At 39.5% G+C, this 12,431-nt stretch overlaps 1 pseudogene; it reads right to left on the reverse strand.

Moving 5' to 3' along the window:
• Positions 1 to 710: 710 nt before the first annotated feature.
• LOC116750677 lies at positions 711 to 2,235 on the reverse strand (annotated as a pseudogene).
• Between the last annotated feature and the right edge of the window lie 10,196 nt (positions 2,236 to 12,431).

Consider the following 12,431-nt stretch of genomic DNA (forward strand, 5'->3'; position numbering starts at 1 on the left):
AATGCGTACCTACTGTCCGTATAGATGTTTACTTTTTTGTTTTCTGCTAGTTCCAATGCTCTAGTCATGGCGATTAGTTCAGCCCGTTGGGCCGATGTCCCTTGCGGTAATGCGGCTGCCCAGATGACCTCTTTCCCGTCTACCACGGCAGCTCCCGCCCGACGCTTACCTTCCTCTAGGAAACTGCTTCCGTCAGTAAACCAGGTAACGTCGGCGTTGGGGAGGGGCTGATCCATCAAGTCTGGTCTGCTACCGTGTGCTGCAGCCAGTACTTCCTGACAATCATGGATGACGGTAGTGCTTTCCAGGTCAGGGTCGGGTAGCAAGGTGGCCAGGTTGAGTCCTGTGGCTGAGGTAAACTTAATACGATCTGAGTTTAACAGCAGGGCTTGGTAATGAGTCATCCTGGCATTTGTTAGCCATCTGTCGGGTGGCTGGCGAATTACATTTTCTAATGCATGGGGGGCTGTTATCGTTAGGTTCTGCCCCAAAGTCAGTTTGTCAGCATCTTTGACCAAAGCGGCCACCGCGGCGATTATTTTTAAACAGGCGGGCCATCCTGCTGCCACAGGATCCAATTTCTTTGATAGGTACGCAACCGGGCGATTCCAGGGGCCCAGTTTCTGAGTTAGTACTCCCTTTGCAATACCTTTATTCTCGGCCACGTACAGATGAAAAGGCTTAGTGATCCTTCCCCCGTTCCTTTTTTTAGGGCATTCTCTTGCCCAATGACCTTTTTCTTTACAGTAGGCACATTGGTCCTTGTCTAATGGCCGCCTTCTATCCGTTGTTCGCCCTTCCTGTCTATTTCTGTCTCTACTGTTTCCTCCTCTGACTACAGTGGCCAGTATCTTACTCAAATGTCTTTCTTGCCTCTTATCTCATCTTACCTCACGAGCCTCTTGTTCCTTTTGCTTTCTTTCTTCTCTTTCTTCTTCTTCTGTCTCCCTCTTATTATATACCTTATCTGCCTCTTTTACTAAGTCCTGAAGGGAGAAACCTTGTAGGCCATCCAGCCTTTGTAACTTCTTTCTAATATCAGGGGCCGCCTGGTCAATAAAGGCCATTGCTATGGTGGCCTTATGTTCCTCAGAGGTTGGATCATAAGGAGTGAATCGTCTAAAAGCCTCCATTAAGCGTTCTAGGAACACGGTTGGCTATTCCTGGGGCCCCTGAGTTACCTCTCTTACCTTAGCCAAATTCGTGGGGCGCCTGGCCGCTCCATGGAGACCCGCCACCAGAGCCTGGCGATACATTTTCAGGTGCTCCTTACCTTCCGGGGTATTAAAGTCCCAATTCGGCCTGACGAGTGGAAACCCGGCATCAATCTCGTTAGGCAACTGGGTAGGTTGTCCATTGGCGGCTAACACATTCTTTTTAGCCTCCAGGAGAACCCGTTGCCTCTCCTCAGTTGTGAGGAGAGTCTGGAGGAGCTGTTGACAATCATCCCAGGTGGGTTGGTGGGAGAAGACAAGAGACTCTATTAAAGCAGTAAGAGCCTGTGGGTTTTTAGAGAAAGTAGGGTTATGCATCTTCCAATTATAAAGATCTGCAGAGGAAAAGGGCCAGTATTGAAGGGGTCTATTCCCGTGGTTATCGGGGGGGCCATATTCTCTAAGGGGTAAAGCAGTAGAATCTGGGGAAACAGCCCTCTGGCTTCTGGTGCCCGCCGAGGGACCCCCCCCTTTCCGCCATAACAGGTGGCCCTACTGGTGCGGAGGGTTGTGAAGCTGGGGGTCCTAGGGGCGACATGGGATTTAGGGCCGGAGGATAAGGAGGTGGGGAATCTAGAAGAAGCAAATCAGACTGCAGGTCAGGATATATCGCCTTTGGCGGGTCCGGGGCAGCAGATGACTTTTCCGTGTCTGGGGTTTTCTTCAGGGCCAATATCTCCGATTGTGCTGGAGCGCATGCAGACGTGCCTGTTGAGGAAACAAAGGGCCGGACCCACGGAGGCGGGGAGAGAACTAGATCTTCCCAGACCAAGATATATGGTATCTGGTCTGGGTGTCCGTGGGGTCCTGTGTTAAAGACCCTAGACTTGACTAGCCCAACCTTATCTAACAAAAAAGATCCTTCAGGTGGCCACCCTGTCTGAAATGTAGGCCACTCAGAGGTACACAGCGTTTGCCATTTTCCTTTCCTTACTTCTACCGAAAGGTTGTGGGCCCTAGCCCTAACTTCGGTCCAGTGGCTTAGGGTAAGAGAAAGAGGAGTCGTCATAGTTTGTCCCATTGTCGTCCGTCAAAAGAAAGATAATAGTACAGAAAAACAATAAAATTTCAAAAGACACACATTGATATTGCCGCCGCGAACTTAAACCCGAAACCAACTCAAATTCAGATGGCAGCTTATATAACCTGCCAGAACCAGATGAAGGGGAGACAAAATTTGTTTCTCCTTCCAGATGGACCACCAGGGCGTCCCCCGGGGCCCGTGGACACCAGCTTTCGGCACGTCTGCCTAGCCAGGAGTCCAATACAGATTCCACAGCAAGCCGGTTCGCACGGCTTTTTCCTAATGGCGGCTAGCAACAAACAAACGACAAACAAACAGACAATTGGGCTCGAGCCTACCTGATACCTCCGACTCCCGATGTTCTTGTGACCCGGGGGCGAGTGGGGATCCCGGACGAGCCCCCAAATGTTAGACCCAAACGGTCTACGAGGGATTCCAACTCGCCCAAGAACCGCCAAGAGTCGAGAGCCGCTGCAACACGCAAGAGGTTTATTAGGAGCCGATGCACCGGGGTTCCCTGAACCTCACGCAGGAGGCCGATGGGGAACCCCTAAAAGCGGAATCACATACTTTTTATAGGTTTATTTACTCATAGGGCGGGTATATTCTCACAATGATTGGGTAAATGTGGTGACTTTTGAATTCATTGGCTTAGGAACTTTTGTCCCACCTTCTGGCCGTTATAGTTGTCTGTTCATTGTGGCGGTTAGGGCGTATACCTGTTACGGGCAACTGGAAAATTACCCGCTGTCTGGCAAGTCCCCGTCAACTGAAAAACTCCAAGAATTGGTTTCGATAGGGAGAAGGAGTGGCGCACGATAGGGAGAAGACTTGGTTTCGATAGGGAGAAGGAGTGGCGCATGATAGGGAGAAGAATTGGTTTACGGGAACAAGTGAGGGGGTGGAAAGTCCCTAAAGGCCCCACAACATAATTCCTTTAGGAGATGACTTTTCCTTACTGCCGTTGTAAAAACAACAAATTTTTTTAACCGAGTGTCCTTAATCTGAAGACATAAGTCATTACTGATTGCTAAGATTTAAATACTATCATCCTTGACTTAAAAAAAGTTATGCTTATTTAATTGCTTCTCAGATCTTAACTGAACCTGAAAACAGTCCAGCTAAACTATAGTTAATGGATAATTCTGAAAATGATTCCACATAGCCAAGGATCTATAACTTTTCAGTAACTTTTGTCTATTACTCTTCTCATGTTTACACTACACTGCATATTTTGCATAGAGTTTAACTATTGCTCTATCATTGAATATTTCTTTGAAAATAAGTGAACAGGTTTGGAAAATCTAAAAACTGAACCAAATACTGCAGTGTGAAGTTTGGTTTTACTAGCCTTTAAAAAGAAAATATAACTTTCATTTCATTCAAATTAAATCCTTATCATAACAATTTTTTAACTGACCACTTTGTGATAAAAATAAATTGTTAGACTCAGTACCTGGAAGAACTTTGGTTCAAATATGACGTTCACCTTAATCAAACAGTAAAAGCACATCACTTTAATATTCTTGAAACCTTTCTCTTTCATTTAGGGATAAAAAAGAATATGTATTGAAAAAGATGTAGAACAGAAGGAAAAGTCAATGGGGATTATTTACAAAACAACGTTTGGCGGGAGACACAGAGATTATTTTCATATCTAGAAGTCATAAACCTCACATAAGTAAAATAGATAATAGCTTATTCTTATTTCAGTGATTTGAACCATAAAGCTCTCTGCCGCATGTCTTATCTCTGCCACACGCCTTCTGTTGGTGAGTCCAACCTTGCTCTGCTTGCCACATGACAGGCCAGTGAATCGGAGACGAGGTGTTGAGGCAGGGAATAAGACTTTATTCAATGCCGGCAGACCAAAAAGATGGCAGACTAGTGTCTCTGAAAAACTATCTTATCTGGGTGTGGATGCCAGTTTCTTTTATAGAATCAGAGAGAGAGAGGCGGTGAGATTACTTAAAAGGGCCATCAATAAAAGGGCCATCAGTCTTGCAAAACATCTCCTGGAATGACCAGCCTTGGTGAGGGGATGTGTCAGTTTTTCTTTTTTCTTGCAGCCATTCACAGGTAGGCAGGGTTCCCTGAGGCAGGCCATTATGTATGATTATAATAACAAAAGCAATGAAAAGCAAAGGTTAAAGTCAAAGAAACAGATCCAATGTGGAGTCCAATTTAGCTCTTCCCTGTTATACTTCCAATTTATTCTTCACAATGCCACAGAGTGGGATTTATTACACATCAAATTTTTATCATATTGTTTCATTGTTTAAACTCCTTGAGTGTCCCCCTCACCTTCACTCCTCAAAACACATCTTTCATCATACCAAATCTATAATTGCAGTAGCGATATTTTCCATTTCTTACACTTTAGTGCATGCTATTTCCACTACTTGAAATGACTTTTCCTGTTGTCCAAACCACCACTTCTTCAAGACAGCTCAAGTTACCTTCGGAGTAGTCAACCTCCCTTCCGATTTTCTAGGATTATGTATACAAAACAGATCTCTGTAAGGTTCACAAAGAGAAAAGATAATACCCCTAACAATCTTTTCTTTTGCCCTTATCTGCGTTTATTTTTTTTTTTTGGCTTTGTGCTTACATGAGAACACTATTAAAATTAGAGTAATTAATGTAAAATAAAAATAATACACAGCCTGATAGATATCAAATCAGTATATGTGTAGTAGAAGCCACTCATTTGAAAATAAACTGAGAGTGTGTAGGTTTAGCAAGTCTCTACAGGTTTGCTCACATTTTTGTTTGTTGTTTCTTGAAAAACTGGCATTGATCCCTTTATTGTTAAGAAAAGATTATGGGGCTTCCCTGGTGGTGCAGTGGTTGAGGGTCCGCCTGCCGATACAGGGGACATGGGTTCGTGTCCCGGTCCAGGAAGATCCCACATGGCGTGGAGAGGCTGGGCCCGTGAGCCATGGCCGCTGAGCCTACGCGTCCGGAGCCTGTGCCCCGCAATGGAAAAAAGATTATGTAACTTTCTCAGATGTATCAAATAAATAGATATGGGGAACAAAAGAGAACAAATTTTAAATTGCCTTGATTGAAAATAATGAATAAAACGTACTTATTTAATATATTTCATAATATACTGAAGTGTGTCCATCTATAGAACACATCAACCATATTTCTCATCATGATTTCCTTCTTTAAATTTAGAAATAGGAGTATTGAAAATTGTGAAAGGTAGTTATTCCTGACTGTCCTTTCATTGCTTCCTGAATTGACAGATGAATAACTGACCCATATTTTTCAGAATTTTTGAGGGTAGGTGCCAATTAAAAATAAAGGTACCTGAGTCCCATCTTATTCCTATTAAATGAGTCTCTGGGAGTTGGGATACTTTGATTCTGTATATTTGACAAACTCTCTAAGTGATTCCAGTGCACTTTGAAGTTCAAAAGGCATGCATCTTGTCCAGTTTAGTGTTTCCGTCTCTTGGCCTTTGCTTGAAGCTTTCCAGTGGTGAGGAACTCCGAATTTCTGAAGGCAGTGCATTTGGATTTTTAAAAATGATTGTGTATTTTATATATAATAAAATGCCCATTTCTTTAGAGTTCAGTTTTGACAGTCGTGTCCAGCCACATAACCATCACCCACAAAGAACAGAACATCTGTATAATCCCAGAACCATTACTCACATCACTTTCTGTGCAATCCCTTTCTCTCAGAATCAGCCCCTTTATATATCTATCACCTCAGGTCAATTTTTCTGGTTCTAGAATTTCATATAAATGGAACTTAAAAGTATTCTCTTATACTTAGCTTCTGTTGCTCAGTTTAATACCTGTAAGTTTCAGCCATGTTGCTGAGTGTACCCATGGTTAATTTACTTTTCCTTCTGGGTAACATTTCGTTGCCTGAATACACCAAAATTTCTTCATCTGTTGACTTGCTGATGGGCATGTTTTCATTTATTTTGGGTAATTACTTAGGAGTAGAATTGCTGGGTCATATGTGTTTAAATTTATAAGAACTTGCAAATATTTCTGCCAAACGGTTGCACCAGTTTACACTCTCACCAAAGATCTATGATGGTTCCAGTTGATTCTCTCCAACATTGGGTGTTATTGAAATTTAAAAAATTGTAATCATTCTAGTGAATAAAAAATCATTAAGATTTAATTTTGCATTTCCATGATCCTAAAAATGATTAGTGCCTTTACAAATACTTTTTAAAAAATATGTGTGTGTGTGTGTATATATATATATATATATATATATATATATATATATATATATATTTGTGTATAATGTCATCTATTCATGTCTTTTGACCATTTTTAAGTGGGTTCTTGGTCTTTTCATTTTTTTGATTTGTAAGTCCATTTGCATCCTACTGAAGTCTCAATAGTCATTTTTGTGAGACCTGGATGTGGTATATCAGTAGTATATGGTACTTTTTAATAAAATTATTTTGATGATTTTGTGTATTTATTCTCTATCTTATGTGATGAAAATATGTACATTATACTTAACTCATGGATAAAGAAATTAAATGAAAACATCCTATAAATATTTTTCAAGGCACAGGGGATAAAGAATGTGATTAACTCAAAAGTGGATGCATTAAAATCTGTTTGAATCTTACTTACGTTTTACTGCCTCCAAAGAAGGCATACATTTCCTCTCTACCCAATGAAAAACAATTTTTAAAATCATACTCAGCAAGCATTTGTACTGTATTGGCTGGATTTGATCAATTTGGTTCATCTCTTTACAAAATAACCTTGGGAGATTAAAACCAAGTTATCTTTGTTGCTTTGTAAAGAGAGGAGAGAAGTTCCAGAGAGGCTTGGTTCTTAGTTCCAGTAGAATTCTGAGTGACAGAGTTTGTGCAGCTGACCTTTTCCACACTGACCTGTTAGAGCCTGAGTCCCCCCCTTGCCACTTCCCTAACACACAGGTTGGGGGGAGTCATTGCTCCTGTTTGATATGAAACTTGGCAGTAGTTCTCTACCACCTGAAAGAAATGGCTTATAGCATGAAAATTCAATTGGCTGACTGGGGGCATCTATCCTAGATCATCATTCTCTTCACTTTCTGGGTCTGGAATTCCCAGGGTAAATCTTCCCTGAATACATTCAATTAATAACTTGAGCCTAAATGCAGTAAAATGTATTTAACCCCAGCCTCCAACATTTAATTTACTACTCTTCAACAAACACTTTTCAATATGCATTTATTGAAGATCTGTTTTGTGCACAAACCTCTGTGAAGCATTAATTTCCCAGAGGGCATCCTGATGCAGTATCTAGCATAGTATTGTGTATATCCAGTCAATTAATACACATATGGACATGTTTCAACTGGGGTTCATTGACTCTCAGTTCTGAATATATAGCAGCCTGGGTACCCTGAAACCCTTCAGTACAACTTCATAAAAATGTTGGCTAAAGAAAATAATTATTTTAAATTATTTTCAATACATTGCTGGACTCACTAGAAAGAAAGAAAAATTACCATTGTCAGAAACTGGAGGGAAATAATAATCACAGCAGCTAATTAAAAAATGACACTAAATCTGCTACCACAATGGTGGTGATAGCTATGTCGTAGCTTGTCTTGGTAACCAGAGTCTTAACAAGTAGGAATACTAGTTCAGGGATAGGAAAGGAGGCCAGGCACCCATTGAATGTGGGGAGCAAGAACTGAGAAACCACATGAAGTCGGGATTCTTAAAAGATGCCACATTTGGTGAAGAGTGGACTAGGGCAAGAGGGAAGACATATGGGAACATATGTATATGTATAGCTGATTCACTTTGTTATAAAGCAGAAACTAACACACCATTGTAAAGCAATTATACCCCAATAAAGAAAAAAAAAAAAAAAAAAAGAGTGGACTAGGAAACTTGCATTCTGCTAGTGTAGGAACAGTCAAGAAGTGAGTCACACTCAATGAAGGTACAGGAGTCCTAAATCAAAAATGGGTGGGGGATTTCCCTGGTGGCACAGTGGTTAAGAATCTGCCTGCCAATGCAGGGGACATGGGTTCGAGCCCTGGTCCGGAAAGATCCCACATGCCACGGAGCAACTAAGCCTGTGTGCCACAACTACTGAGCCTGCTCTCTAGAGCTTGTGCTCCACAGCAAGAGAAGCCACTGCAATGAGAAGCCCGTGCACTGCAACGAAGAGTAGCCCCCGCTCACCACAACTAGAGAAAGCCCGCGTGCAGCAACAAAGACCCAAAAACAGCCAAAAATAAATAAACAAATAAATTTAAAAAAAAAAATGGGTGGAATGGGGAGTGGGAGGGAGGTCCAAGAGGGAGGGGGTATATGTATACATATAGCTGATTCACTTCATTGTACAGCAGAAACTAACACAACATTGTAAAACAACTATATGCCAAATAAAAAAACACACAAGCACCAAAAAATAATAATAAAATAAAATAAAAACTTTAAAATAGACTCACTAAATGTAATAAAGTACTGGATAGTAAAAACATGAAATCATAAATCAACTATAAACAGTAGGAAATACTGTAAGTAAATGATAGTATTTAAGAGCATTATTAAGTATTATGAGCATTGCAACTAATTGTTGAGTTGGGAATATTTCTTATTTGGCTTTCTGGCATATATTTAGGGTGGTTCACAATCACCTCCATTCCTAAACAATCATTTGTTTCGCTAGTGTTGTAATAGCATCAAAGAATATTTCTAATGCCCAGTATGCTGACTCATGTGGCTTCATGGCAAAACGTGCAGGGCCAGAGGTAGCATAGGGATACAATGGCATTCTTTGTCACATGTCCCAGAAATATGTGGACAGAGAAGGAGAAATTATTTTTGAAGTATATGAAGCCAGTAATATATGTGAAATTCTTCCAATGATCACCTGTGTTAAATTGTAAACAGGAGATTCAGATCCCATTGAAGTAGCCAATGTAGACATTCTCTCCCAACAGGAATATACTTAATTACACAATGTATAAGTACATCAGACTTTTCCTTCCTTTTGGGTTGGGAAACATGTGGAATAGAACTTATTAGCAATTTGCTGATTATAGAGCACAAACCAGTTAACAGTAATACAGAAGTGAGTCTATTTTTATGTAGACTAACATGCTCTATGCACCCTTACATGCAGATTGCATCCTACCATTTGATACATTTCATTCTGATGAAGTCTGATTCTGAAATGTTCCAATGAAAGGGCATGTGAAAGTGTCACTAACACAAGACTCTACTGTGTCAGAAGTGTTTCAGGGACAAAACTCCCTATACATATTTATCAATAAGTCAAGGTATGTAGGATAAGAGGACTCTCATTAAAAAAGTATGTAGCACAATATAGTAGAGCATCAACTTTAAAAAACAGTTGATCTGCTCTTGTGTGTGTGATCACTTCTGGTTAACCTTGTATTTCAGTTATGGTTTAATCAGTGAAGAAGAAACACTAAGCATATTATAGAATATGGAATTTATGATAGGAATTAGAACTTGCATAATTGTTGGGAAGGCTGGTGATATAAAGTCCACTAAAAAAAATTAAAAGGTTAAAAAAATCAGTCCTGGCACAGGTGAACAAATCTGAAAATGCAGCATACAGAGCTGCTATGGTGGGATTCTGGATGGCAATACTAATAGAGGTTGATAGAAGGCTATTGGTTCTTTGTGGCTATTGCTGCTTTAATTTCACAGTGAAGTGTCAAACAGTGGACATGGGGTGGGTCGATAGGACACACAACATTAAGGGAAATTGATCTTGGATCAGGGAAGAGTAAGGACAAGCACCTGTATGTCTATCTTTTATCAACTCTACACAATGATGACCTCAGGTAACAATGACTGATACTTCATTTCTGCCTCCCAAATTTTGCCTACCTTCACTTGTAAACATGTTTACTCCCAAACCATACAGAGAAGAGATTCTGAACAACTGTAATTTTCAGTGTAAACAAGTTGACAAAAACATCCAAAAAACTTTATGTGCTCTTCCATAATTTTTTTTTAATATTTATTTATTTATTTGGTTGTGCCAGATCTTAGTTGCAGCAGGTGGGCTCCTTAGTTGTGGCATTCAAACTTTTAGCTGTGGCATGCATGTGAGATCTAGTTCCCTGACCAGGGATCAAACCCAGGCCCCCTTCATTGGGAGTGTGGAGTCTTATCCACTGCACCACCAGGGAAGTCCCTAGAACTTTTGATTGTAACAAAATTTATACATTGAAGAAAAGGAAGTATCCTAGTAGAAACCAAAAAAGGTAGAAAATTAAAATATCCAAAACTCTCTTATTATAGCGCAAGAGAAACTAAAATTCTGATGGTAGAAATCAGAAACTTAAAGAAAAGAGTTACAATTATCAAGGAAATATAGATAATAAAAGGACAACAGAGGGAATAAAGAAGATTTTTTAAAAATCAGAATATTCCAAAACAGTACACAAAAAAATGAAGGAAAAGAAATAGTACAGAAAAACACAATTTTTACAAATAAAAGAGAATGCAAAAAAGGTTTGCAGCAGGTTCATTCTAATGAATTATTTGATTTCCATTAGTTTCAAAAACTTTAATAATGATTTATTAGAGAAATAATTTTATTCAGCACAGTTTAATGAAAGGCAATTTGTTTTCTCATAATATGAAAATCATAATATGACCCACTAGAGTGGGTATTGAGGTGAAAGCAAGTTAATGAGTATTGTTGATTAAAAACATATTTAAGACTAGTAATTGAACAAGAAAAACCTAAGTCTCCTAAGACCTCATATCTTGTATATAAAAGAAAGTGGTAGAGACTTTCCCAAATTTTACAACCTTAGCATTAAGTGACATGACTAATTATAATTTGTAAAGCTGAAAGAAATTTTTCTAAATTTCAACAATAAAAAATTAGTTCTGCCATAAAATGACTTAATTATTTTAATATTTTTATGATTTTAAATATTGCTGTCAGATGAGTTGATGAAAAAGTAAACAGCCAAAAGTACAAGAATAAAAGTATTACCAAACTGTATTAGGCAGCTAAGTAATAAAATATATTTTTATTTTTGTTATCATGTGATGTTTGTGGTATTTACCAACTTTTAAAAGTCTAACTTGCAATTATTTCCTTTTTAATGCCCAGTAAATATTAACTTTCATACCTAACTTTGTATTATAGTTGTTCTAATTCTTTTTCTTAAGTAAGTACCTCTGGAACTACAAATTAGAGCATGAAGGAAATAAAAATGTATATTTTAAATCTGTTACATCCATGCTGAGAAAAAGGATTTTATAAACATTCAATTTCTTTTTTCTTTTACCTAAGTCATCCCACATTTTACCTAAGTAATTCCACCTCTCTCTGCTTTTTGTCCACTGAAACAGCGTCTGTTTCCAACCCACAAACTTTCATAGTATTTGGACACAGTTACCTTTCCTTTCAAAGATATAAGCAAGATTTGTGGAGATCTGTTGTCCTCAGGTCTGAGTTGTGTTAATCACAAAAGTAGATGTTTAGGGATAACAGATTGTGTTCTGCTCGCTCTGATTGCCAATGTTGAATAACAAGAGTCCCCATAGGTTCTTCCATGAATTTGTTATGCAGACCCTTAAAGCTACAGGTCAAGTCTTCTCCCTTATTCAGGCCTCTATTAGTTCTCTAGGGCTACTGTAACAAAGTGACACAAACTAGGTAGCTTAAACAACAGAATTGTATTGTCTCACAACTCTGGAGACTGGAAGTAGATGAAGATGTCATTAAGGTTGATTTCTCCTGAGGGTTGTGAGCAAGCCTCACAACCTTGCCTCTCACCTGGCTTCTTGTGGTTTGCTTGGTAAATTTTGGGATTCTTTGGCCGGTAGAAGTGTTACCATGATCTCTGCCTTCATCTTCTTATGGTGTCCCCCCGTGTGCATGCCTGTGTCCAAATTTCACCTTTATAAGGACACTAGTCATATTGGATTAGGGGCTCATCCTACTCCCGTATGACCTTATCTTACTTAACTAATTACCTCTGCAGTGACTGTTTCCTAAAGCAGTCACATTCTGAGGTACTGGGGGTTAGGACTTAAACATATGCGTGGGGGTGGGAAAGCACTATTCAATCCATAACAAGGTGTAAGAGCACTGCTATGTAGAAACAGAGAGCAAAGAAAAAAAGTATAACAGTTGAACAGAATGACCTCTTCTGCATGAAAATTGGGAGTCGGGGAGACCTTCTTTCCTGACTGCTTA

Source organism: Phocoena sinus, chromosome 3 (genome assembly GCF_008692025.1).
Source record: "Phocoena sinus isolate mPhoSin1 chromosome 3, mPhoSin1.pri, whole genome shotgun sequence".
Taxonomy (NCBI): domain Eukaryota; kingdom Metazoa; phylum Chordata; class Mammalia; order Artiodactyla; family Phocoenidae; genus Phocoena; species Phocoena sinus.